Source organism: Lichenostomus cassidix, chromosome 14, assembly GCF_008360975.1.
Source record: "Lichenostomus cassidix isolate B80296 chromosome 14, HeHo_3.0, whole genome shotgun sequence".
In the NCBI taxonomy this organism is placed as follows: Eukaryota; Metazoa; Chordata; class Aves; order Passeriformes; family Meliphagidae; genus Lichenostomus; species Lichenostomus cassidix.
This window is the reverse complement of record NC_139495.1, coordinates 8,341,347-8,366,874: the sequence shown is the minus strand read 5'-3', so window position 1 is coordinate 8,366,874 and position 25,528 is coordinate 8,341,347. Positions and strand designations below refer to the sequence as shown.

At 42.5% G+C, this 25,528-nt stretch overlaps 1 long non-coding RNA gene across 1 annotated transcript; it reads left to right on the top strand.

The window, feature by feature from the left end:
• The first annotated feature begins 6,585 nt into the window (after positions 1-6,585).
• LOC146430798 (uncharacterized) lies at positions 6,586-15,998 on the top strand. Its single transcript, XR_014855111.1, has 3 exons — positions 6,586-7,934; positions 11,536-11,688; positions 11,847-15,998. It is a non-coding gene; the product is annotated as an uncharacterized LOC146430798 (long non-coding RNA).
• Positions 15,999-25,528: the final 9,530 nt, after the last annotated feature.

Below are 25,528 nucleotides of genomic sequence, written 5' to 3'. Positions count from 1 at the left end.
TCTGGATCACTTTGGTCTTCTCACATTCCTTCATCCTTGTGTGGCACCATGATCAGATCTGTTGAAGCTCCTGCAACTTGGCTACTGATTGCACATGTAGGTTTTTCTCAGATTTTCTAGAACAGCTGCCAGCAGTGAGCTCGGCTGTAAAATTCACAGTGGCTGAAAGGTGAACTTAGAAAAACACAAATGTAAGGAAGACTTCACACCTTTCTGCTGGTTGCATTTTATGGTGTACACTTCTTATTCAACTTCTTGGTGCAGCAGATCGTATGAAGGCGAAACTGTGAGGCTTTTTCCATCACAGCTCTTTAGCATAACAACACCCTTATTTTCTTCAAAGCTTCTGACTGCAACTTAACAAAAATATTAAATAAGTTGCACTGATAGCGTTCCTGTGCCTCCACTCAGAGCTCTTACATCGTCATACTGTTCACTTGTGACTTTTCCCCAGCTGGGCACAAGGTTTGGCTGGGCAGAGAGTGCTGAGATGATGCTGCAGGCAAACTCCTCATCTCTGCTCCTACAGCTGAGGGTGGCTTCAATACGGGTTTTTCTCCCAAAAATACACTCCAGCTTGGTAAGTGTTGTAACAACACCCTTTCTTTTTATGAACACAGCCTGATCCAAGCTTGACTGAAAGCTCTGTGCTCCCTTTGCAGCCCCTCCTGTGGTGTGGGTGTCTTGCTGATGGCCTCTAAGGGGTCCCAGTGTGTGACAGGGGATGCCACACACCACACAGAGCCAGCCAGAAGGGCTGTGTCACCAGAGGTGACTCCTCTGAAGTGTACAGGGTTGGGAGCCTGCTGGCTGCTGTCCCAGCTCTTGGCTGGGAAGAAGAAACAGGAGGAGGAGGAGGCTGCAGCCAGCCAAGGCATTTCTGAGCATGGTGTGCATGCAGGGTGTGAATCAGGAGCAGGCAGGGTGGCTCTCAGCAAGCTGTTCTGGAGCTGCTCTGCTTCCCACAGCAAAGCTCCTGTCTAGCACCAGCACAGCTCTCCCCGGGTGACACCACACTCCAGGTTTCAGTCCCCAGCAGCCTCAGCTGTCCCTCATGGGGACAGATTTCTGACCTACCGCTGATCTGCCACCACTGCCAGCCTGTGACATCTTGTACCCCTCTGGGATGCAGCTGGAAATCTTGACCAAAGGCTGTTTGTTTGTCTCCTTGGCTGTCAGACTCTGAGCATCAATACAATATCCTCTTGTAAAGACCTGCAGGTGTAAACGCTACACAATGCAAACCACTGAGAAGGTATTCTTTACCAATCTGTTGAAAATTTGGAAAGATTTCAGCCCATGCCCCCATTGCACTGTTTTATTCATGCAACACACATTGTGTTAAACATTGAAAACACTTAAAGACAAAGAGCAGAGAGAGGAAGGAAGAAAAATCTTGGTGAAAGCTGAAACAGATTTGCTGCAACTGCCCCTCCTTAGCCAGTCACCCAGGGGTGCTCTGACATCCTTTATCTGCTCCCATTCTACCCAGATACTTGAGGAAATACACCTTATTCTGTTCCTCCCTGAAAATTGCTTTGCCTTGATGGTTTCTCAGTATCAGGTGATTGTCAAGGAAACACAGCTCCCACTCTATTTAGGAAGTACACTTTTGAACCTTAGTGTAGGTAATGCACTGCTTTTCTTGACAGCCAATGGGAAGATCTCAAACCTTTAGAATGTTTGTTAAACTTCACAAGTTTTTCCTAATGACTTAAAACATTTTTTGAGAACTAAAACTTATTCCTGCCCTCCTTACTTTGATGTCTTTATAAATGCTGGAAGACTGTCTCCCTGTCTGCTGTGGCTCTACTTTTATGGCATGCTTACAGCAAAATCCTATTTCTGTTTGTTGTTGTAAGAACTCCCAAGCTGATCCTTAAATAGATCTGATTGCTCTGTAGTCCTTACTGCCTCAATTTGTCTAAAAAATATTGGTCTATTCTTTCTGGTTAATAAACGTATGCCCCTTCTGTCTGCCACCAAGGATTTAATTGGTGTAAGTAGTGCAGAATATTTCATACTTTCCACATGTGGATTAGAGGAGGCTTTATGGAATGTAAGTCTTTATATTATTTGAATAAACAGATTTCTGCTTTTTTTTTCCTGGTTGTTAATTTTGCTCGTTAGTTTTGCTCATTTATTTTGAGTGTGTTCTTCTGCCACAGGGATCAGTGAGACCTGAGATCAATAATTGCTGGAAGCAAAAGGCTAGAGGCAAGCTGTAGCTACAACAGGTTTTCCAGATCTGACTGGGAATGCTGAAGGGCAGTGCTGGTCTCCTATGTGTGAGTTTTTCCTGACATCCATGGCAGTGTCTTGGCAGTTGAGGTCAGGTATCCCTGCTGGAAGGGTTAATGTCACATCTTTGTCACTCTTATAGGGATGAACCTTTGATGTAATCACTCTGGTGCCATTACAAGGTAATGTATTTTCTCTTCCTTTGGAGTTGCAAATTGTTATTAATAGGTGTGTTTGGCAAATGTTATTTACACTAGATAAATCATTGGTACTTTTCTGCTACTTAAAGCTTTCTTGGTTGCTTTCCTTGTGCTCTTCATACTTCGCTCTTAAGCTCCCACTTAGGGCTGAGTGGTTGGGAAAAGGGTCTGTGGCAGAGTGAACTGACATCTTCGGGAATACTGGGGAGTTTTGTGTCAGCAAATTATTTAGAATAATCCTTAAGGAGTCCATCTGTCAATTGATTTGAAGAAATTTGAAGGGGCAGAGGATGCTGGTGAGAAATTGGGTGCTGCTGCTGCTAAGACATTTTTCTCAAACAATGACAACCAGGTGATGAGATCTGTTTTTATGAAAGGTTTCCTGTCTCAAAGAGAAGAGGGGTGCATCTGAGGCCCTGTGCTGCTGTACACATCAGGACTGCACAGATCTTGCCAGGGAAGCATTGTTTTTGGAGCTGTCACTGTAAGCTTGTGGCCTCTCCAAAACATCCCCAAAAGTGAACTCTCCTTCATGTGCAAACCTTGTGGCACTTGCAGTGGCAGCCATTGAGAGTGTGTGTCACCTTTGATACATCTGTTTGTGTCACAAAACCCACTGGTTTTTAATAGAAATGATGCGTGGAATGCAACTGATTAGTTGCTTCTTTTTTAGCTTTTTAATCAGAAATTCTGGGAGTGATATTTGTGTTTGATCCCTGCAGGGTCTCTAGTTGAGATCCAAAGTCTCAGCCCAGGGATGGCTGCAGTTCTCCCACTATAAAAGCTCTCAGATTACCCAAGGCTGTTCACACCTTGTGTATAACCTTCGATTCTCCCTCTTAAAGAAACAGCTGAAAATATCTGCATTTATGTTTTCTTCCTCTGAGATATTTAAAGCTCAAACCCTGTGCAGTGTTTTAATATAATTGTTATGTACAGTTCTCCCTGTGTACTTGCTCACTTCAGCAAACAAAGAATTGCACATCATTGATGTTCAGAGTCTGCAAAATTTATTCCCCAGGGTTGTTTATACACTATGCTTGTTTTATTTTTCTCTCCCAATGCTCCTATCTGTCAGATGACAGCTGGGAAATTCAAGATGTGTCTATATGAAATGAGAAACCATTTTCTGTTGGTTTAACAGACAAGGCAGCAGTTCTGGGAAGGAGGCACCACCTTAAGGCCTGAAAATAAACAAATATTTATTTCTTGTTCTGCCCTGAAGTGAGGCAGCACTTCTTGCCTCTTGCATTGTGCTCTTGGGCAAGATGCAGAGATGTGGCACCGAAATGTCCTCATCTGCAGAGGAAAGATAACAATACTTGTCTTCCAAGCAGGGATTTTGCTAGGATTAGACAGTGAATGTTGCTGTGTGTCCTTAAAGTGTAAAGTGATGAATGTCCCTGTGAAACACCAGGGACATCAGTGTTATTGGATAAATAGCAAACGATAATAAAAATATTAAATTGGATAGGAGTTTTAAATAGTTATTTCTCCAGGCTGCCAGTAACATCCTTTTTAAATCATTCAGAAGCAAATTAGCATGCAAGTGTTTCTGCCTCCATTAACAGATGGTTTTGGCAGTTTTTAGATTAAAAGATGAACAATGCAAGATTAGAAGTTAGAGCCTGTTATTCTCTGGCTGACAATGGAAAGCAGCTGTCAGAATCCAAGAGATTTCTGCTTCTAGTTAAAATATGCCACTGTTGCTTAAAGAAAGTCTAAAGGAAAGGGGAAATGCCATCTAAGATCTGGTAACATCAAAGGTGGAAATAGCTAAATACAGAGTTGTGTAAAAGCTCACCTACACCCACCATGGGGAGGCAGAGTATCTGATAATTCCTTTGCACGTGATCTGCCTTTTGAATTTTGCAAGGGTATGTGTGTTTGATCTCACCCAAGTCTAAAAATCAATGAAACCCAGCAGAGTTTTTGGGTGGGCTGGGGGATTTTGAACAAATCCTAAATGAGTTCAGAACAATGTCAGTGAGGCAGATGGATTTTGCTTGATATGAGCTAACAGAAAATCAGATTTGTTACCTGGAATCAGAGTGTATTAAAGGATCTCTCTGCTATTTTGAATGACTTTTCCTACTTATCTCCAATTTTCACTCTTCCTCAGAATTGTTTCTGACTTTCAGATTAGATAAACAAACATCCTTAGTCCCCATAAGGGGTAGTCTGGTGTTACACCTATTTAATGACAGCTGCTGTCAGAAATGCTCCCAGCCCCACTCTCAGCTTTGCATTCCTGCTGTCTATTTTGCACTGGATCTTGCACAGGTGGCTGGCCAAATTTGACAGAAAACTATCTCAGTAAAAAAAACCCGCAAAAGGTTTCTAAGGTGTACAAAATCCTACCACTCCTCTAGAAATTGCTAACAGCTTGATTGACTGAAGAAGAGCTGTGCAACTTGCAGCAACGTGAGATCCATTTTCTGTTGGGACTCTGTGCATGTGTGGTTTCTGTAAATGGCACCAGAGGAAGGAAGGAGTTAATCTTTTCCAGCTGAAACCTCTCTGATACCTGCAAACTGAATGGAGTTTGATGTATTTTTAATTCTTGGCTCCACACAGAGACAGGGTTTGGGATGGTCAGCGGGTGAAAAGGGATACTATTTCTGAGCTTAGCATAAATCATTCTATTTGCCTTTTTTTTCCTGTCAGACTTAAAACTTTCCTATTTTCTGCATGGTTTTCATGTCACTTCCTGCACCAGGATGAAATAAAATCATTTAATGCATGATAAAGAAATCCCTGGTCAGTTCTGTTCTGCAAGACCACTGCTGGAAGCTTTAGAGTGAGATAAGTGAAAGGACAACATAACTTTTCAATATCTATTTCAAAGACTCTTTTTTTTTCCCTGCTTAATCTTCAAAGACTTTTATTCTGTCACAGCTGCCATGGTTTGATCACTAATGCACCCACAGTGCTCTCTGTACAGACTGTGGGCATTCTGAGATGATGGGGGTGGTGTCTGCCATTACTGACAGGGTTGGAGCCCTGGGCTCCTGCAAGGAAAACTGTCATCCCTGGTATTTGCTGCATCCTCTTATGCACAGGTAAATCAACAGGAGCTTGGCATTCAGCAAAAAAAATCCATACAAATAACCCCCTGCAAACCCTCAGGAGGCATTAGCCTGAAAGCAACTGGTTTGGAGATTAATTTCTTAGAAATTTCGAAATGCAAAAAGATCTTCAGGCCTTTGAGTACTAATTGGATGCAAAGCTGCTGATTTGTGTGTGCATTTGGGACAGGCAGTGAGTGACTGCTGGAGGATGTTCCAGGGGCCCATGTGCCTGTGGGGCTCAGGAGATGGATTTGGTGTGAGTTGGCTGCTCTCCCCTCCTGGGCACGCACTGCTGCCTCTGGCTGCTGTCACTGGGACTGCACCATACTGTCCTGCTCTGGCTGGTGCTTCAGGAATTTCAGTGTTTCCCTGGACTGTGTCTAAGCCAGTTCCCAGTCCCATGAACCTGGGCCATGGGGATTCCCAGTGCTCCCATCCTGCACAGCCCTGGGCCCTGTGTGGGGCCAGGAAGGCACACAGGGGAGCAGAACACCCCAGGCATCACAGGAGCACTGGGGCAGGCAAAGTGACCCCACTGCTCTCTCACAGAGTCACAGGATGATCATTCTGTGCCCTAAGTGAGCTCAGGTTCAATTTGTCTTTGAGAGTGAGCAGAGCCTACTCAGCCTTCCTTACAGCTATTCATCAAAACCTCAGATAGTAATGTTTTTCCTGCAAAGAAGGGGCATGGCCTGGCATCTCCTTTTCCCTTTTCACTTAAAGCAGTAAATCTTCATTGTCTTCGAGCTCTAGGAGCAATTTCTCATCTCCATATATGCCCATTTATAAAGATGTTACTTATGCAGACATGTCTCCTGCAAAATGTTTTCTGCCTCAAAACACTCAGTACCCTTGAAGCATTCCATTCCCCTTTTAACACATCTTGTTTCCAGCCCAGCACCCTGCCCAGCCTTCTGCTGTGGCTTCAGCCTTCTCCTGACAGCAGGTGATTTGCAACTCATCCTTCTCCATGTGAAAGCAAAGCTGATCATCAGCCTCTCCCAGCCCACTGCCCCTTCCCTATAAAAGATAAAAGGCTGTCCTTCCTCCCAAGGCAGCAGGGGAAGCTTGTCAGGAGAGCAGAGGATCACACAGCCAGGCTTGTCACGTTAGAGGGGAGTCTGATGCTCTCCTTGGGGACCTGTCAGTCCATGTCACAGACCACCCGAGCAGCTCCAGGGCTCTCTCATTAGCATTCACTGTACTTAATGTGCAATTGTAAAATGCTGAACTCAAGGAAAACAGCCTGCCTTGAGTCCCATGGCCAACTGCAAGCTATCATAGCAAGATATGCTCTTCCTGTGCTGCTGGGGCAGCATTAGGCCAAAGCTAAATACTTGTGGCAAACCCATCTGGGTTTTACTCAGAAATGATTTGGTGATCCTCATGGTGCTGAAGAAATGAATATCCATGTAGCTGCTGGTGTTTGCTGTGGTGTTTTTGGTACACTGATGAGGCTGCTGCAGGACACAGTGGGACAGAGGAGAGAGTTCAGGGTGCTGAGGGCTCCTGGGCTCTGAGTGCCCTCAGCCCCACAGCTCTGCTGGGCATCTGCTGACCTGGCTTGACTCCACATCTGCCTTGCACTCATCTCAGTTCAGTGGCTTCACCAAGGAGGTTTCTTAAATTACAAATGTAGGAAGGAGGAAGATTTGAGCCCAGCCATGATCCCAGAAGCAATACCTCAGCAGTAAGCTGGCTGCTTGCAGGGGGAAGCAGAGCAAGGCCTGCCAGCCATGCTGTTTGAGGCTGGCTCTGATGGCACCAGTGCTGCCCAGCCAGGCAGGAGGGATCAGGAGGGATCACAGCAATCAGCCCTGGAGCCCTCCCAGCAGCAGGGAGGCACTGCATGCTGAGCTGGGCTTGGCTGAGCTCACCTTGCCCCATTTTGTGCTTTCTCAGTCCTGGTGCAGGTGTGGAGCTCCCAGCACAGCCATCACCCCGTGTTTGTGTCACCAAACTGTCACTCTCTGCAGAGCAGAGCCATCAGCTCCAGCCCCAGCTCAGGTCACAGGCAGGGGCTGTGTGGGACTGAGCTTTGCTCTCCCTGCTCAGTTCCTGCTGTGACACCTGCAGCTCTGCAAAGCCTCCCAGCATCACCAGCCCCTGGGTACATTAAATGCCACCACACTGCAAGTGCCCCAACGAGTTCCCTGAGGCTCAGCTACGTCACTGAATGGCACGACTTGTAATTCATCCTGTCGACAAGTGGGTGTGTTAATCAAGGGGAAAATTTGTGCAATTGGCTGATCCTGATTCCAATTAATTTCCCATTAACAGATTTCCTAAATCGCTAGCAGAATGCCTAGTTACAGATGATGCCAATAACTCTTGGCACATAAGGCCTTCCTGCCATTGTGGGAGGGAGTGGGCTGGTGCAGTCAGAAGGGAGAACTTTGAGGATCCTGGTGCTTTTCTTAAAGTAAGTGTTTTTACCTGAATATTTTTATAGAGGGGCTGCTTGCTGGAAGACGTGTGTCCTGGTCAAGATTGAGCCCTTTGAAAAGTGAAATTAGGTTTTGTGGGATAAGAAGCAAAGCTTGCAATAACATGTGGGTTGTGAAGTTTGATAATTTTGATTTCTATCCCAAATTATCACAGCTCTGCGTTAAGATTCTAGTCCTTTGCCTCTGTTAGAAATGGCAGACTTTAGCTTAGACATGATTGTCTCTCAGCCCCAGGTGGATACAAGTGCAGTTTAGAACCATGGCAGAGCCTGCATTCCTTAAGGAATGCTGTGTTAACCACCAGCCCTGGGAGCAGCCACTGGAGTGGGACCCAGCAGATCAATTACTCAGCCCTGGAATTTAAACAGCAGCATGAGGAAGAAAAAAAAAAAAAGAAAAATGCAGAGCAAATAGTCTGGCTGGGGGGAAGGAAAATAATTTTATTTTATAATTAAGCTACAAAGCAGGATGACAGACTGCATAAACTGAGTTCTGTTTCCCCAGACAAGCCAATTAATGTACATGGTTGGAATGATATGTGTTTTAACAAGCAGCATGAAGAATAGTGTGTTTCAAGTTAGGAAAGTCGCAGCTGAAGCCTTTAACATGCACAGTCAGCTAGATACAAAACACCAACAAATCTATCTTAACAAGCTTTTAAAATGTATTTGGAGTAATGAGGAGAAAATATAGGAAGACTTATAAACACACATGAAAGTAATTTCAGCAGTTATAGATTGCATAGCATAGTAAAAGCATTTTAGTTACTGAGCAGCAGTAAAATGTGTTGACTGTTTAATTTGTACACAGGTTTTTTTTAATAGCATTTTAAAAGTTGCCTTTTGGCAGAGAGAATACATAAGGATGTCAACTTATTGTAAGGCAGATGGCTGATAAGTGAGCTCAAGTTATCCTCAAGGTTAGAACAATTGTGTGAGAATAATGCTCCTGAGGATCTGGGATGTATGTGGCTGGGGCTGGGTCCATGATCAATTCCAGTTATGGATCCCACCAGCAAAGGCATTCTTGGATTTCAGATATGCAGAGCCAGGGCCTGGCCCAGCCTTGTGCTGAGCAACCTGCTCTTCACTCCATGGACCACAGGAAGGGCCTAAAGAGAAATTGTCTATTCATCAATGGTGATAATCAAAGGGAGCAGGGGTGTCAGTGCTAATGGTGAAATCACTGAGATTTCCTGCACATTCATTTTTTATCCAACAACTATGCAGGAGTCCCAAAGTCCTTATGAGACCTGGAAACTTCATCACAGGTATTTTTACAGTCGGTGTTTTCCATCATAATTCACTTTAAAAGTAATGCACTTCGAATAATGAATATATAATAGTTCTTCACTCTGGCCCAGAAGTTTGGTTTCCACACTTCCATCTGAGAGGCAAATGCTTTTCAGTCCTAAGGGCAGTAGTTAGCATGATAATGACAAAATGGTACAGAACTACTTGACCATGTGTGAAGTGCATGTAGCAGGATGGGCAGTAGTTACACCTCCTGCCTATCAGTCAAGGGAAAGGAGTGAAAATGCTGAGCGAGCTGCCAGTCCCAGGAGAGAAGGAATCACTCTGTAAGGACTAAACGGAAACATAAATGTGCAAGAGCAGAGCCTGCACTTCAATAGCTGAGCACGGCACTCTCTCTGCATGCTGCAAGGCTCCTTTTTGATGATTTGTGTCCTCCCCTACCCTGGCAATGCCTGAGGAGAATATCTGATTGTAAGGCAGTCTGGCTCAGGCTGAGGGCAGAGCTGAGCTCCTCTGAATCCAGCAGTCCTGAAAGTGCTGTGCTGTGCAAGTGCCTCTGACTGTTGTTTTAACTAAGGAATGCTTGGCCATTTGGCATTGATATCACCTGAATACAGCCATAGGTGTTTCAGCCTGGAAACTCAGTTCAGGGGTCACAAACCTCAAGCTCTCGTTTGTTGTGTTAAGCTGTTGTTTCTTGACTGCTCATCAATATGTTTGAATGCACAGGATCAGCAGCAGTGATTTTCATGCTGTTTGGGTGGGGTTCATGTGTGACTCCCTCATACTGCAGGCACAAGCCAAGGAGCAAGTGAGCTCTGTGCTACCAAACTCATGAAAGACTCCATTCAGTTGTGGCATTGCTGCTGAGCTGAGGGCTGGGGCAAAGCTCTGCTACACTGAAGACTAATAAGACCTCTCAAACTAGCAGCCCCAAATGTACCTCTCTTTGTGGCTTGGTGCAATATCCTATGAATCAGCGGCAATCAAGGCTTGTTTCCATCTATTTTTTCCCCCTCTGTGAGATGAAAGACCAGGGCCCCACCCTCGAGTAATAAAGTTTCACCAGCAGTTCCTTCTGCTTGTGGATGGCCCAAGTGCCTTCCCTGAGCAGAGAGCCAGCTCCAGCCATGTCTGGGCCAAGTTACACTGCACCATCTGCTTGTCATTATACAAGAGCGAGCAGCCCTGCTTTTCCATCTCTCTTACACACATTCATATGGCACTGCTGGACTCCAAAATGTGGAGGGAAGCTCTTTGCAGAGGTGGGTTGTGCACAGTTCAGCTGTGGAGGTGACATCGGTGCTCCCATTCCTCCCAGGGGTTAACCTGCTGCTGCAGCCATAAGCCTGCCTCAGACCCCACGGCAAATATTCCATCGTTACTGTTTGCACGGAGCAGGAAGCAGCCTTTCAGAATTCCTCAGGAGGAGAGCCATTTCCATGGGGTTGCTCACCCCCATCACCTGGTATCTGGGGGTGCAGTGTTATGAACCTCCTGCAACACACCTCAGAGGCTTCCCAGCAGCACAGGTGCCCTCCTTGTCCATGTCACACCTAGTTTGCTTTCTCCACTGTCTGATGTATCAAAGAAGTACCAAAACAAACTGCCACAGCCTCCATTCTCTTCTCCTTAAGTGCCAATGCCATCAAACAGCTTTGCATGTGTTTAATGCTCAGCATGGTCTGGTCACCTTGCTGGACACAAAAATCTGGTAGTTGAGCCTTGTGTAGCACTTGTATGGGAATATCAGCATGGAGAGAGTGGTGTAGGCACAACTGCCACCCACAAAGCCAGGTCCAGTAACTGGATCCATTGATGTCTCCTGCTTATGGCCCTTTTGGAACCAAGCGTGTGCCTTCTGTTACACGAAAAGGACAACATGGATGTGAGCTCAACTTCCAGGCTACAGAGCAGCCTTAAATGCAGCCTAGCATCCCTGATGGCAATCCCTTAAATGCAGCCTGAAAAAAGGAAAATGGGGATCACTAGTTCAGATTAAGTTGTAGCTTCATTTCTCTTACTTTCCCTGTGTTTAATTTATCTCTGCATTCAGAATTCCTCATGCCAATTTTCACTGACTCTGTTCAACTCTGCTTAACTAATTGCTACTTGTATATGCAAGATTGGTGATCAGCTATACTAATATTATTGACCCCTGTTTGCACCTTAGTGCTATCTGTTTTTCCCAGGTGAATGCAATTAGAGTGTAATTAATTATCAAAGAGCTATGTTCCTTTTATTCCGAACACTGTAACAATTACTGAGATCGACACAAAATCCTGAATGCATAATACATTGTTTTGTGCTTTCCCCATAGAATCCATTGGAGATTTCCTGGACAACAAACACAAGTAGTGGATACATAATGTATTTAAAGACCTATAAAAGTTTCATCCTTGAGGGCCCACTGGGAGGAGGATGGTTGAATTTAACTTTTAATTGTAGAGCTGAGAAATGAAATAGAGATAAGGTATGGTTACTGTAACTGGCACCAGACCAAAGCAAATGTTGGACGCAGCTATCCGTATCCATGAATACATGAGCAACTTTATGCTCTTGGGTTGTTTAATTGGATTCTGTGGGACTGCGAATTTGAGTAAACTTATTCATGCGTGGGTGTTTTCTCAGGATCAGGCTGTTGCGAGTGTTTTCATTGTCGAACAGAGGAGGAATTTGACTGTAGATGAGGCCATGTGTGACCCCGGGGTGCAGCTCCGCTCACCGCAGCCGTGCTCTCGCCAGGATCCCATGTCCCTGGGCAGCGCTGGGCACTGCGGCCACGGCACCCAGCAGGATCCCAGCTGCGGGAGAAATAATTTCTGAATCAAAGCTGCAGCGCTGCCGCGGCTTGAGGGCGCGTTCCGTGACGGGCTGGCGAGCTGCTGGCCCTGGGCGGTGTCCCGAGCCCTGTCCCCATCCTTGTCCCCAATCCTGTCCCGATTCCTGCTCCCTGTCCCCATCCCTGTCCCGATTCCCGCTCCCTGTCCCCATCCCTGTCCCGATTCCCGCTCCCTGTCCCCATCCCTGTCCCGATTCCCGCTCCCTGTCCCCATCCCTGTCCCGATTCCCGATCCCTGTCCCCATCCCTGTCCCGATTCCCGCTCCCTGTCCCGATTCCCGCTCCCTGTCCCCATCCCTGTCCCGATTCCCCATCCCTGTCCCCATCACTGTCCCGTTCCCCTGAGCCGGTGCTGCGGCGCCACCTGGCGGCGAGCGGGGGCGGAGCGCGGCTGTTCCCGGGGGAGCTCAGGTGAGTTCAGGTGAGCTCAGGTGAGCTCAGATGGGCACGGCCGCCCCTCTAGCCCAAGCACCCGCACGTGTGACCCTAACACCGCCCTCGCCTCCCCATCCCTTTGCCCGGCCTTGCTAGTCTCGGTTAATCAGCAGGCTGCCCCTCCATAAGCACACCCTCACCCTGCACTCCCCCCACGGCACTCTGTCCGTTCGTACCCTCCGGATGTTCATAACAACCGGGAATTGGTGTTCAAGAGAGGAGTGCTACGTGTTTTAATAATTTTCCGAGAGATTTTCCAAGAGCGGTGCTCTAATGCTGAGCTCAGCTTTCCATGGCAGGTTTTACTGGTTTGAGATGGAAAATAGCTGTTAAAAATGAGAAGGTGGAGAGGGAGGAAAAAGAAAACACCCCAAAGTCTAGTGATGACAGGTTGGAATACAATTAGCTGAGCTTCTCCTGGCTGGAAAGCCCTGAAATGCTGAGGGCTGCAGGAGATTCTTGCAATGATATTGCAAGAATTTTGAAAAATATGTTCTATATTGTCCCTAAGTTTTAAGTGGCAGGGTGAAAAAGCCAAATGTCATTGGTAGAACACATCAGAGAGTTTCTTATATAATTCCTCTCTCTCATCATGGTATTTTTATATATGCTTTCTAACATAAGCACTTATCTGAACACGCTGTGGGCATTCTAAAATGTCTCTGTGTACCTGTGGTGGGTGTCCAACACAAATGAGACCAGAAGATTTCAAGGATTCATTAAGTTACCACTCTTCTTGCTAGCTTATGCAGCTGAGAAACAGTGAACCATGAAGTCCAGGTTTCTAATATCCACAAATATATCCTAGGGCAGAGAGGATGATTCCAGGTCCATCAGCTGTGAGTGTGGCTTTAATGATTCCAATCAGTTTCCTCTGTCAGAATCTGAATTGAGCAGAGCAAAGAGCCAGTCTGTTTTTAACTCCTCCTTCTGATTAACAAAAATAGTAGCGCATGAAGGTAAAGCTTCTTCCCCTAAATCAGGATTTGCTCCCTGGCTGCCATGTAAAAATAACTCCAGAACAATATCTAGAGACACCTAACCTCTCTTCTTTCAGTTATATCACTTGGAAATTGATCATTTGCTAAATGAAGGTTGTTCCAAATCTTAGTTTGATGAAAGGCTTGGATTACACAGGCTGCTTTTCAGTGAGATTTACATGAGAAAAGATAACATTCTCCACCCTCACATACTTTCATTTCTGCTTTTCAAAGCTTTTCTTAGCCTCCTGCAATACTGAGAATTGCTTTTCTCTTCATTGAGGGAAGGCTGGTGACTTTGACAGCTGCCAGGGTATCCATAGTCTGTCACTCACAACAGCAAGTCACAAGAGCTGAAATCCTGCCTGCGTCTCTCAAAATAGGTTAGGTAGTTAGCAGAAGCATTAACAGAGCCATTCCTTATACATTATGATTAATTGAGCATGAATTATGAATTATAGTTTACATTTGGTGCTCAGCATGCTGCTTAGGAACACTTGTCACATGTGGTACTCTTCCATTTTCCAGAAAGAATTAAAGGATGTTTATAGAGAAGAAGGAAGTATTTTGATGTTACTGTGGCATAAATTGGAATAGCTTCACTGTTCAGTGATTTTAGTCTGGAGTTCATCCAGCATTACTCAAGGGATAATTTTACCCAATTTTTATTGTATTTCTTCCTTCAGATGTTTTGTTGTTTGTGGGTTGTGTGTTGTCTCTCCACTCCCATTTCGAGGGAGTTACAGATACTCAGGTTTGTGACTTCCCCTTTGTTCATAGTCCAGCTGCTGGAGGGCAGGCCAACATTACTCTGCTTTTGGGGCAAAAATCAGATGGTAGGCTTTTCATCTGTTTGGGTGTTTTTAACAAGGCAGAAAATGAGGGTTTTAAAATCAATGTAGTGTTATTTCACTACATCATTAACATAATGATAGTGGGGATGAAAGAGCTGTACTGAGCACAGAAGAAACATTAAAAATTTAATACACTGCATTACACGTAAATCAGGACAGGTATTTATTCCACAATTTTGAAAAAGCAGGAAAACATAACTATGTACTGGGACTGAAGAGTTTATTCTGTTCTGGCATTACGCTAACATTAGATTTTTCAGCTGAGTTCTAAACAGAATAATTCTGATTAAATGTACAAAGAAATGTGGCCATTTCACCAAACTCACCCCAGCCTCTGAATCTTCTAATCCCAATCCCACCAGCACATTGTTTGTCCCTCCAGCACACTTCTCCATGAGACCTCTTTTCTCTCTGCCCCACCTGTGACTTTCTGCTCCCAGGGAAGCTCCTTATTGTGTGCAAAATCCTGGTGCAGAAACTGGATTGCTTGGGCTGGAGACAAAGCTGCTTGACATCCAGGCACCTTCCCTGGGCAGGCTCTGGGGAGGCTCTCAGCCCAACACAAGTGCTGTGACTGTGACACAGAAATATCAGCTTCCTCCAGCCTGAAGGGTTCATCCAGGCCCTTCTTTCACTCTCACAGATTTACACTTCATTGCACATTACAGATCACTTAAATCTTCTTTGGGGTTTGTTCTTTCTTCATTTTTGTTATTATTAAAATAATCAACACTTACAGGTCCACAATGGGATGAAGAGGGGGAAAAAGAGTTCTTCAAGTCCCTGATTTCTTTTGAAAGTAAAGCTGCCCTGTGCTTATTTATATAGATAAATCCATGGTTCTAATTAAAACAGCTACAATGACATGTGCCAATATAAATGTATTTTTGCTTCTGCTTTGAAGGTGCTCATACATAGGTCTTGAAACTTTGTAAGCCTCATGGCTCTGTCATGGGATGTTCTCCCATAGGACAACCACAACATGGGTAATCAATTGTAAAGTACAAATTCTGGCAGTGAAACATCCATTTTTTAAGTAACTGTGAAGAGCAAATTGAGAAGACGATGTAGTTCATCTGTAGAAAACTCCCAATCAGAGAAAGTGATCATGGTTTGGAATTGAGGATTTGTTGAAAAATCTGGGTTTACCCAGTCTTAGAGACCTTATTTTTACAAGCTCTAATACTTCTGATTTTGAGAAAGATCTTGTAAAACAAAATCCCTCTACATGGAATAGTCTGAATTTATTTAGAGGCAAATATCTGCCAGAAGAATATGGCATGAAGAATATGGCATCCTTCTTATTCAAGGAAGATGTAAGGAAGGGTCATCTGGATGTTATCCACAGAGCCTTCTAGAGACATGCCTTGACAAACCTAAAAAATGAATGTTATTTATTATCTAAGGGTCAAGAGTACCACAGCAGAGGAAATAGTACAAACTACATCAAATCTAAATATTTCAGCAGTAGTTATGGTTATTGTACATGGAGTATAAATATACATTAATAGAATTCTTGAATGGGTGGAATTGGATTGCTCTGGGAATTCTCAGTTAATGTTCCCAGTTCCTACAAACTGCTAACCCATCCCTATTGGTACTTAGTGCCATCTTAACTTGTCCTACCTCACCATTTAATCAATATTTGTTTCTCTAGCATTAATTTTAATAGTGTCACTTTAAGCATATGATCTGAAATTCTTCATAATTAAAATAGAACATATCACTAAAAATGGTAATCTGTCCAGAACAACCTTTTTCCTACATTTATAAATTGAAAAAAACGAACAAAAAAAATCACAGGGACCATTTTTGTAATCTTCTTTCAGGTTGCACAGACATGAATTAGTTATGTCTTGGACCTTTTAAAGGGAATTTTTTTTCCTAAACCTGCCTTGATTTGACCTTTATACTAGAGATGATGAAGATTATTCCCTGAGAGTGCTGGGTGAGATGTTCTATCGGCTGTTTCAATCCCAACCTTTCCTTACAGTGCCCAGCTGCAGAGTCAGCCAGCCTGTTTCACTGACCTCTGCTGTGCCAAACAGTTTTTTGGTCTGAATCTTAATTCTCTTTTAAGTTAACAAACATTTTCAACCCCTAGAACTTTTCAGCAGAAAGGGTGTTCCTCCTATCCCCTGCAATTTCATTACCCCTTTGGATTTAACACCTTTCAGTTTATTAACTTCACCCACTGTGGATCTGATGCTGGATTTAGTATTCTGACAATGGCAGGGACAGTATAGAGTCTATATAGGTTATTCTTTAAAAGCTGAGGCACATCAGGATTGTATTTTGGCCATGAGGTAAGATGCCCATGCCCACAAGATTTCTGCAGTTTCTGTGCCTACTGAGTTCATCTGAGCTTATATTGTACCTTTGCTGCTGGTACATTTTCTTGCAGAGGCAGGATATACTACAACACTTATCTTCTCTGTGCTTGTGCTGGCTCTCAGGGGAAATTTGGCCTTTTTAGTATGCAGTTCAAACACTGTCTGAAAAGGAGTCAAGGCTTGGATAATAATTTTTCAAACAAATTTAATACACTGATTTCCTTGGGATGAAGATAAAGTACCGTTCCATCCAAGATGCACCTAAAGGGCAACTTGTTTGAGTTAAGTTTACTGAAACAGAAGTGACAGAATATCAATTTGTTTTCTAACTTCATGTCATATTTGAGAATCAAATAAGCAATTACACTAGAGTAAATTGGATTTATTTCAGTATCAGATTTGAAGTTCACTTGTTGGTTTATTTGATTGAGATAAAATAGCCCTTCATTTTACAGTAAACATGCTCAAGTACTACATTTGTTTCTTGGCTCCTTCAAGAGCTTGTAGTTTCTCAGCCTAGAATTGAAAACATTCCTGATACAGAACATGTGACTGACTGACAACACCAGAAGCCTTCCCTGTTGTAAGGTGATGAACACTCCCAAATATCTCTCACTTTGCAATGAGGTGACTTCTAAACTCGTGTCAATTTATTCATATCAACTTCTTTCATCATTTGCATTTACCAAAACACCAAAATTAAGTGTAAAGATAAGACCTCATACATATGTATTTGCTTAGTCTAAGGCTGCAACCAAGTGTAAGTATAGATCCAAGTTATATGACCCAAAAAGGATACAATTTTATCTTTTGTTTTGGAAATACAGCATTTTAAGATTCTTCCTAGATTTTTCCACATGTTCAACTGCCTTTAAATAATCCAAATTGTCCTACTAAAATGAAGCAGATTTCAGTAGGCTTCTGTTGTTTATCAAAGACTCTTACTGTAATTTGCTTTATTACTAGTTATGATTTACACAAATATTGCTGCTCCCTAACACTACCTAAGGCTCCTAGAGAGCTCCAAGGATTACTGCAAGGAACTGTATATGCTCACCTCTGGGCCTCCTGCTCAAGGTAATGGAATTTCTTCCTTTCTCTGCATTCACCCACAATATATTTTGCAAAATGTGTCAAATCAGAATTTTCCAATTCCATTTTCTCAATCTGAATTAATTCCCATGGTGAAGAGGCAAAGATCACATTGCTTTTGTTTCAGTTCATCTTTTATACAGAATTATTTTGGAACATTCTATTACAAATTACTTCTGTATTGAAAAGCACATTTTTTATCTGGAATTGTAACGCCTCTCTAGGCCAAACAGAATTTCGACGAAATATGTGAAGCTCTTTGCCAAATCCCTGAGCCACCCAGAGTCATTCCATTCTGCACAAATCAAATTCGTGCATTTATAATAAGTGTTAAAGAAAATCCAAACATGACAATTGAGGTTTTACAAGCCTGAAAATTATAGCCCAGCCATGATAAACGACGTTCTGACAGCAATGAAACTGAAATTTGGCGGCCAAAAGCTGTATTTAGCTGTTTGCTCTAATGGTTGTGCTCACCATGAATTCTGAAGGAGAGGAGCAATCTCAGCCCTGTAGTTGCAGTGTGTGCAACATGCAAGAGACTGCCAGGGATCTACATGCAAAATAGCAATTGTCAGCCAAAGAGATGAGCTCAGGCAGTGAAAAGCTAAATGAGACTCTAAATGAAGGACTCAGAGGAGCTGCCCACACAGGCTTCAGCTGAAGCTCACAAGCACTGCAGGACTTCATGCTGCCACTGTCTGCTGGGGTGGGAAATGCAGCACTCACTGGTTGGGTGCTGCCAGCCCTTCAAAAACACTGAATTAATGTTTCCTGTTTCTGCTGGTAAATAATGCTCTTTGCAAACATTCCCTAAGCCGTGATTTGGAGCCTCTCATTGCAATTGTTTCTGTAGATCCTTTCAGCAAAATAATACCATATATTAATGCATGTGGCTGTGTTTGTTTTCTAGCATCCTAAATGTGCAGATAGGAGACCTTGAGTTCATCTGTGTTTCCATGTGGAATTGGCAGGGCTCCTGCCCCTTTGGTCTACCTGCTGGCAAGTTCTGTGGAATCATAGCATAATGGGAGGGAAGGGATCCTGAAAATTCATTTTGACCTCAGGAAAAATCAGAAACACTTAAGCCATTTTGACAGCTTATTCATCTAACCTGGTTTTCAGAGACTTCACAACTTCCCCAAATGATCTTACCAGTGCTTAGAAAATTTTCTTAATGTCTTTCTAAATCTTTTCTTGTTGCAATTGAACTCAGAACAATTTATTGCCTTTCTCTTTGCAAGAGTCTTACGTATATTTGAAGGCCATGAGCATATCTGCTAACATTCTTCCAAGACATATATAACATATGTTTTCATTTATCTTTTTATTTTTTTAAGACACGGCACAAATAGGCTGTGTCATAGAATTTATCATCCCCAGTGTTACCCCATGCTGGGTTAAGGACTTGGATAAAGAGTTTGCTCATTGGCTTTAAGGAAGAGGTGGTAAAGAGCACAGGACTTTCTCTTCCACTTCTCTTCTTTAATCATTCCTGTGACACTTGTGCTTGGTCAAAAGTAGTATTTTGCAGATTAGTCCAGAAGAGGAAGCAAATGGCAATGTGAGACAAAGAGCAGCAGAGCCAGAAGTGTTCCTCCTTGTTCAGGGTGCCAGTTTTCATTTCTCCATAGTCTCACTAAGTGCTTTTTTTAGCCCTTTTGCACAAATACTTAGAATCCCGGGGAGGGGTTGCTCTTTTCACTCCTTTCCACTTCCTTTCCAGTCCAGCTGTGTCAGAGGACGAGATCACCATCCTCAAATAGTCTTGACTACTGCTCTGAAGGAGAGCAGTTTGTGAGAGTGCTGCCTAATAGGCTTCTGACAGAGCCAGCTGGGCAAGTTTAAAGTTTATAAATGGATAGTCTGTGCTATTTCAGACAAATTTGCTTGAGAAACTGAAGGAGTGTTCCTGTAAATGTTTTCAGTAGAGCTCTCTCCAGCAGGGAATGGTGACAAGTGGCTGGCATGGATGATGTCTCCCACTAGGACAGCTGGATGGGGAGATGCAGTGTCTGCAGCTCAGTGCCCAGGCCAGCAGAAAGGGCCTCTGGTTGTATCTTCTGAGGGATCTTGTTCTGAGTATAAATGTTTTCTCAGTCACATGCCCTCCATCGATGCTGACTTTCTCAGTTACTTAAATAGAAGACCCTGATATCCCTCCAGGAATTACAGTCTTATAAATAGCACTGGGAATTTACACCTGAGTTTACTCCAGCATAACTTTTCCTTTCATCTAAAAGCTTACTGTGCATCAGATTAATTATATTAATTTACCCTAGATGTGCTCTTAGCCTATGATAAACTTGGTGATTTCATCTCAATCATTCAGTAATAAAAATAAAGACTAAATATACCAGATTATTTAAAGGCTCTGTAACTGTGTCCAGATGAGTCTCCATCTACTGTTTGTAAGGAAATCACTTTGCTATTTTAACAAAAACATTGAATTTGAAAAGTGGAAGTGTGGAAAAGATGGGAAGAAGCACTTAAAACTGTTCTTTTAACTACACTGTGCACAGCAAAAATGGATTAAGGACCTGTTCTAAGATGATGGTATTGACTGTGATTCATAGCAAATTTAAAATCCATACAATGTCCAGTTTCATCATCTTTAACTTGTAGTGAAATGTTTTGTTTATAATGGCAGCCATTCCAAATAGATAAATCACAATTCAAGCTAGTTATGACAAAGGAAATTTGAAAGAAATTTAACAAATTGGATGGAAATGCAATATTATGAATTTCTCAAATATTTGATCTGCAAGTATCCATTGCATCCTGTGCTTGTGAATTCAGAATGCTTCCTCTGCATTTCAGAGCTCCTATAGTAGAATGATTCATTTCATCATCACATCAGGTAGCACTTGAGCTTGCTTAAGCAGTGCCTGATTGCAGTGGATTGGGTGGAATCACCTTTCTGAAGGTTATTCTGACACCTAGAACACTTGGTACTGTGAAACCCAGAAAATACTTGTGGTCATTCAGCAGGTTATCTGGACATTTAGAACCCCAAAACTCCACTATCTGCCTAACAAGTTCCCATGTTTCCATTTCAAACACCACATTAGCGTTGCTTATGCAGCAAACTCACATCATTGCCTTCAATGAGACTTAAACTGGCTGTGTGCATCTAATGTCCTTTGAAATTCAGGGACATTTGGACACCACATTCACTTGTGCACCTTTAAATACTTTGGCCTTAATTATCAATAACCTTTACAACATGATTTAATCAACCAGTGGTTCTCCACCTAGTCTTATTTTTTTTCTAATCTTTTACTCTGTGTGAAACAAATGAAACTAATATCAATACACCTCTTAATCCGCTAATCTATCAAACTTTTGTGTTACAAATATGAGGCTGGCTTTCAAGCAGCTCCTTCTTTATGCTTTGCTTAGGGTTCTAGTATTTGTGCTTAACATCTTCAGTGGATTAACGAGTAAAACCAAGTCACTTGTGATATGACTCTGGACCTATGTCTATTACTACTTCTCCTTGCAGCAAAGACAGTTCATAAGGTTTCAGACGAACAGAGAGCATTGAAATTATTTAATGTGTACTCAGCTAGAATCTTCATTGCTTTGGAAGAAAGCTTGGAATTTCTACACACCATTAGCAAATGTGCTAGTTTAAAGTGGGGCAAGGCAATGGAGGTGCTAGCAAGCCCTGGAAGACATAAGAAAAATAAGTTAGACATGAGATTCATAAACACTGAAGGCTCAGAGCTTGCCACAATGCTGTTTTTAGGGGAATGTCCAAAAGCCAAGGCACTAAGAGGCAACACTGTTTTGCAAAGGGAGGGTTAGAAATGTTATGCCAGTGTGAAGTTAAGAGCTGATGGCCCTGTAGCCACACACCAGGGTAGGTGGGGTACAAGCCACTGACTGCACTACAGCACTTGCACTGCTGTAAGTCAGGAGCCAGCATGGTGAAGTCCAAGGATGTCCTGCTGTAAGAGCAAAATCAGGCATCATTTCCATGTGCTGGGATTTATTTGCTGTTCGGGATTTACAGTCATCTCTGACAATTGCTTCTTGCAGCCACAAAACCAAGTATATCCTATACTGAAGCACAGCAATAACAAGATTTGAATGTCATTAGGGGCTGCTCCTACACATCTTGTATTAAAGCAGCTAAGTGTTTAACCCGTGAATAGAACTCCTATTATCTTTGCTTTTGAAACCTCAGTGTAGATCACTTAACCACTCTGCAAGAAATCCCATGAGAGACCAACAACAGCAGGGAACAAAGTTAGGCAAAAAATAGCAGATTGTATCTGCTAGAGCTTTTAAAATACATTTTTCATATGAGTGCAGTCAGCTTGAATATTACTCCTAATATAGATTAATTTAAGACAGATTTTTGCAGAGCATGAGGCTCTGAGAATTTGGCCAGATAGTTTTTTCACTGGAAATTTCTGCCAATTATATACAGCATAAAGGAGAGAATAATGCATGGAATGCATAATATGCCTTTTTCTTCACTACAGGAAGCTTAAAAAGAAATTATACATATCCTCTTTGTATTTTTCATCTGTGCTCAGGTAAATCTAAGTCTGAGGTAAGAATCTGTTTCAGTGGCATTCATCTAGCAGAATGAGCAACCAAATTTTTTGGTTTAGTTTTCAGGCAAGAATGTGGCCATTTGAGAAGTTTCAGTGCAATACAGGATCAGCTATAGTGTCATCAACAGTTGTGTAAATCTGGAGGATCAGGGCTGAGGACGTAACAGCAGTGTGAGATCTGCCTGTATGTAACTGATTGAGAAGGGACCTAGAGCCTCTTTGCCATACATGGACTATTGGCTTACTTTTCCAAAACTTGTATTTCTTTTAAGGCACACCAAATATCTTGTCTGAAAACTTCCTTTTCTTGTAGCATCCAAATTACAGCCAAACAGGTTTTTGCACCCGCTTTTGCTAATGACTTTCTAAATACAGGAAGATTAATGATGGCTATCAAGTTTGTTTGCTTAAATTTGTATAATTGTCTTTGCTCTGTAATATCTGACATAGCCCATGGTGTTGGCAGACCAATGTCAGAGGGAAGCTGAAACACCCCCTTGCCAGCTCAGCTGTTAGGAACTGCAGCAGGAAATTGGGCTACCTGTTCAGCTCCCCTCTAGCAGGGGAACACAACATGATTGCCCTTCCTCCCACCCCTGCCCAGGGAAACTTGCTCCAAGGGTTTGGAGACTTTATGCAGAAGCTCATGATAATGTCACTGTCACACACTGGCAAATTGTCCCAGCTCCACCTGGCATGCTGTGGGACTGCACAGTGCGGACAAGGGACAAGAGTGCATCAGTGGCAGGCAAATGATCTGTTGAGGCTGTTGATTCTGGGTTTGACATACCATCACAAACAATGTTTCCTGACAGAAAAGCTTGTATTAAATCAATTACTGCAAAATGGCTCTGTTTTTAAAGAATCTTATCTTATCTTATCACTATCTTATCACGTATGTTTTCAGAGCAAGCTTTCATATATATGAATATGCATTGTATCAGGAGCTTAAACATAAAACTTTGTCTTTGAAATAATGTGTTTTCCAGAGTTAGGCAAAATGAAAGGCTATTGAAATCTTCTTTCAAAAGCAAGTTTCTTTTCTAGTTATTGTTCCTGCAGCAAGTCATGATATCTCAATAGAAGTTTAGACACATAAACCATGTTGTAGGTGACTACTGGGATAAATCTCTATATATGCTTTGCATTGGTATGTCATCATAGTAAATGTAGTAAAAAAAATGGATGTTCTGAAAAGTGTCAGTCTTAGCAAAAAAGTCTCTTTTCTCCTTCTCTTCTCCTTTGATTACCTTTTTTTGTATACCACTTGTCTTTTTCCATCAAGTGGACAGACAGAAAAAAAAAAGCAAAACCTAGTATGAAAGCTCAAGCCAAAGAAACCAGTTCCTTCTGCATCTAAACAAAGTGTTATTTGCAACAGGCAGTGGCTGGCTCTAATTTAGATAATCCAAACTAGGTCACCTTCATGAGTCTTCCAGACTTTCCAACTTAGTAACTCAGACGGATAATAAAACAATTTTTAGTTAATGAGAGAACATCAGAAAAAAAAGAACTGCAGGAAGCTGTGAACTGCAGTATCTCCTTACTGAAGACAGAATGCCACATGGCAAGAACAGATGGGTAATCCTTCCGTGATTATCCTCGACCACTGGCTGAAAGAAAAAGCTGTCACAACACTGAGGGCTGTATATAAAGTACATATACAGCCATTTCCCCTCATTGATAGTGAAAGGTTTTATATGCTAAGAGATTATAAAGAAAAAGGGATGTTTTAATGTGATGGTGAAGGGAATAATTCTTCCATTTTCCTTCACTTCCTGAAGTGGAGCATATGCCAAGGTCCTGAACTAAATTTATCTCTCAGAAGGGAGATGTAAGATACATTCCACATACCCATTACGTATTTCATACAAACTGAACATAGAACCTGCTTTTATTGTCTTTGACAACCCTGACACAGTATGTTCAGTTGATAATTTATAGACAGTGTTAGCAGAATGAAATGTTGGTGTCAAAAATTTGGCTTTTGCATATTCATTGCCACCAGAGCTGGCATTTGTGAAGAGGCAAAATGAAATAAGAGTGGATTAAGAAAGGTTTGCCCAAATCTCAAGTTTTATAAAACCACCAGAATGAAAGGCATTTCTTGCGTGCAGCAGTCACATCTCCATTGACTTTAGTTCTGCCCATGCATATAAGGGAGAACCTGGATTTTATAATCCACTTGGAGAGTAGCCTGATGTAAAATGAGTACCTGGCAAAGAATCTTGGTTTTGTTTATCAAAATATGAAAATATGGAAGAGTGAATATTCATGGTACAGTATACCTGAGTGGTGAAGAACACACATGTAAACCATAAAAATGATTGAATTGCAGAACATGAAGTTAATGGTGGTTCTGTGGTTCCAAAAAAATGAAATCACACTTCCTCTGCCTTCTAAGTCTAGCAATATACACGTGTTTAAAACCAAAACCCAATGTTTCGGGAACTTCTTGCAGAGCACACAGTGACCTGAGAGGGTCACTGTCACCTGAGAGTAATCTGAGAGGGTGAAATTCTCAGGGAGTAATTCCCTACCCTGGTTTTGCTCTTTCAGATTTCATGCTTAGACCAGTAAGACTGCCAGACTCCCAAGGAAAAGGTCTATGTCCTCCATATGTGCTAAAATTATTAGGAGTGCTGTGTTGTTTTGGCTAGTGATAGAAGGAAAAGAAAAGAAAGAATTTGTCACTTCAGGGAAGAAGCCCAAACTTCAGAAGACATTGCTACTGCTGCTGCAGATTACTCATTGAACACTGCTCGGGGCCTATTTTCAATCTTTTCTATTCCTAAGGCACATTCCTTAGCTGCTATGATTTTTTGGATAGCATAGCAATATACACAGATTTGCTATTTGTTCTGTATTCTTCACAGATTTTAAGATTGAGTATATTAGAGATACCCATTCTTAGACAAATCAGTTCATTCACCCTTTTCCCCTTCAACCTGATAACATACATCTGAAATCTAAATTTTGATGTGATAAGGACATGACTGTTTTTAAGAAAAAATGCAAATCTTCACTCTGAAATAACTTAGTCTTTCACTGATTACAGAATGTGCTTCTAAACTGCCTATGAGTCAGGCTGTGAGTTGGAGTTCAGATAAGCCTGTAATGTTTGTTCACCAGATGGACCATAAGCTCTGCAAAGCAGAGCAAAGGATATTGCTTATTAACACTGCTCTCAACTTCACTTATTTCTTTGT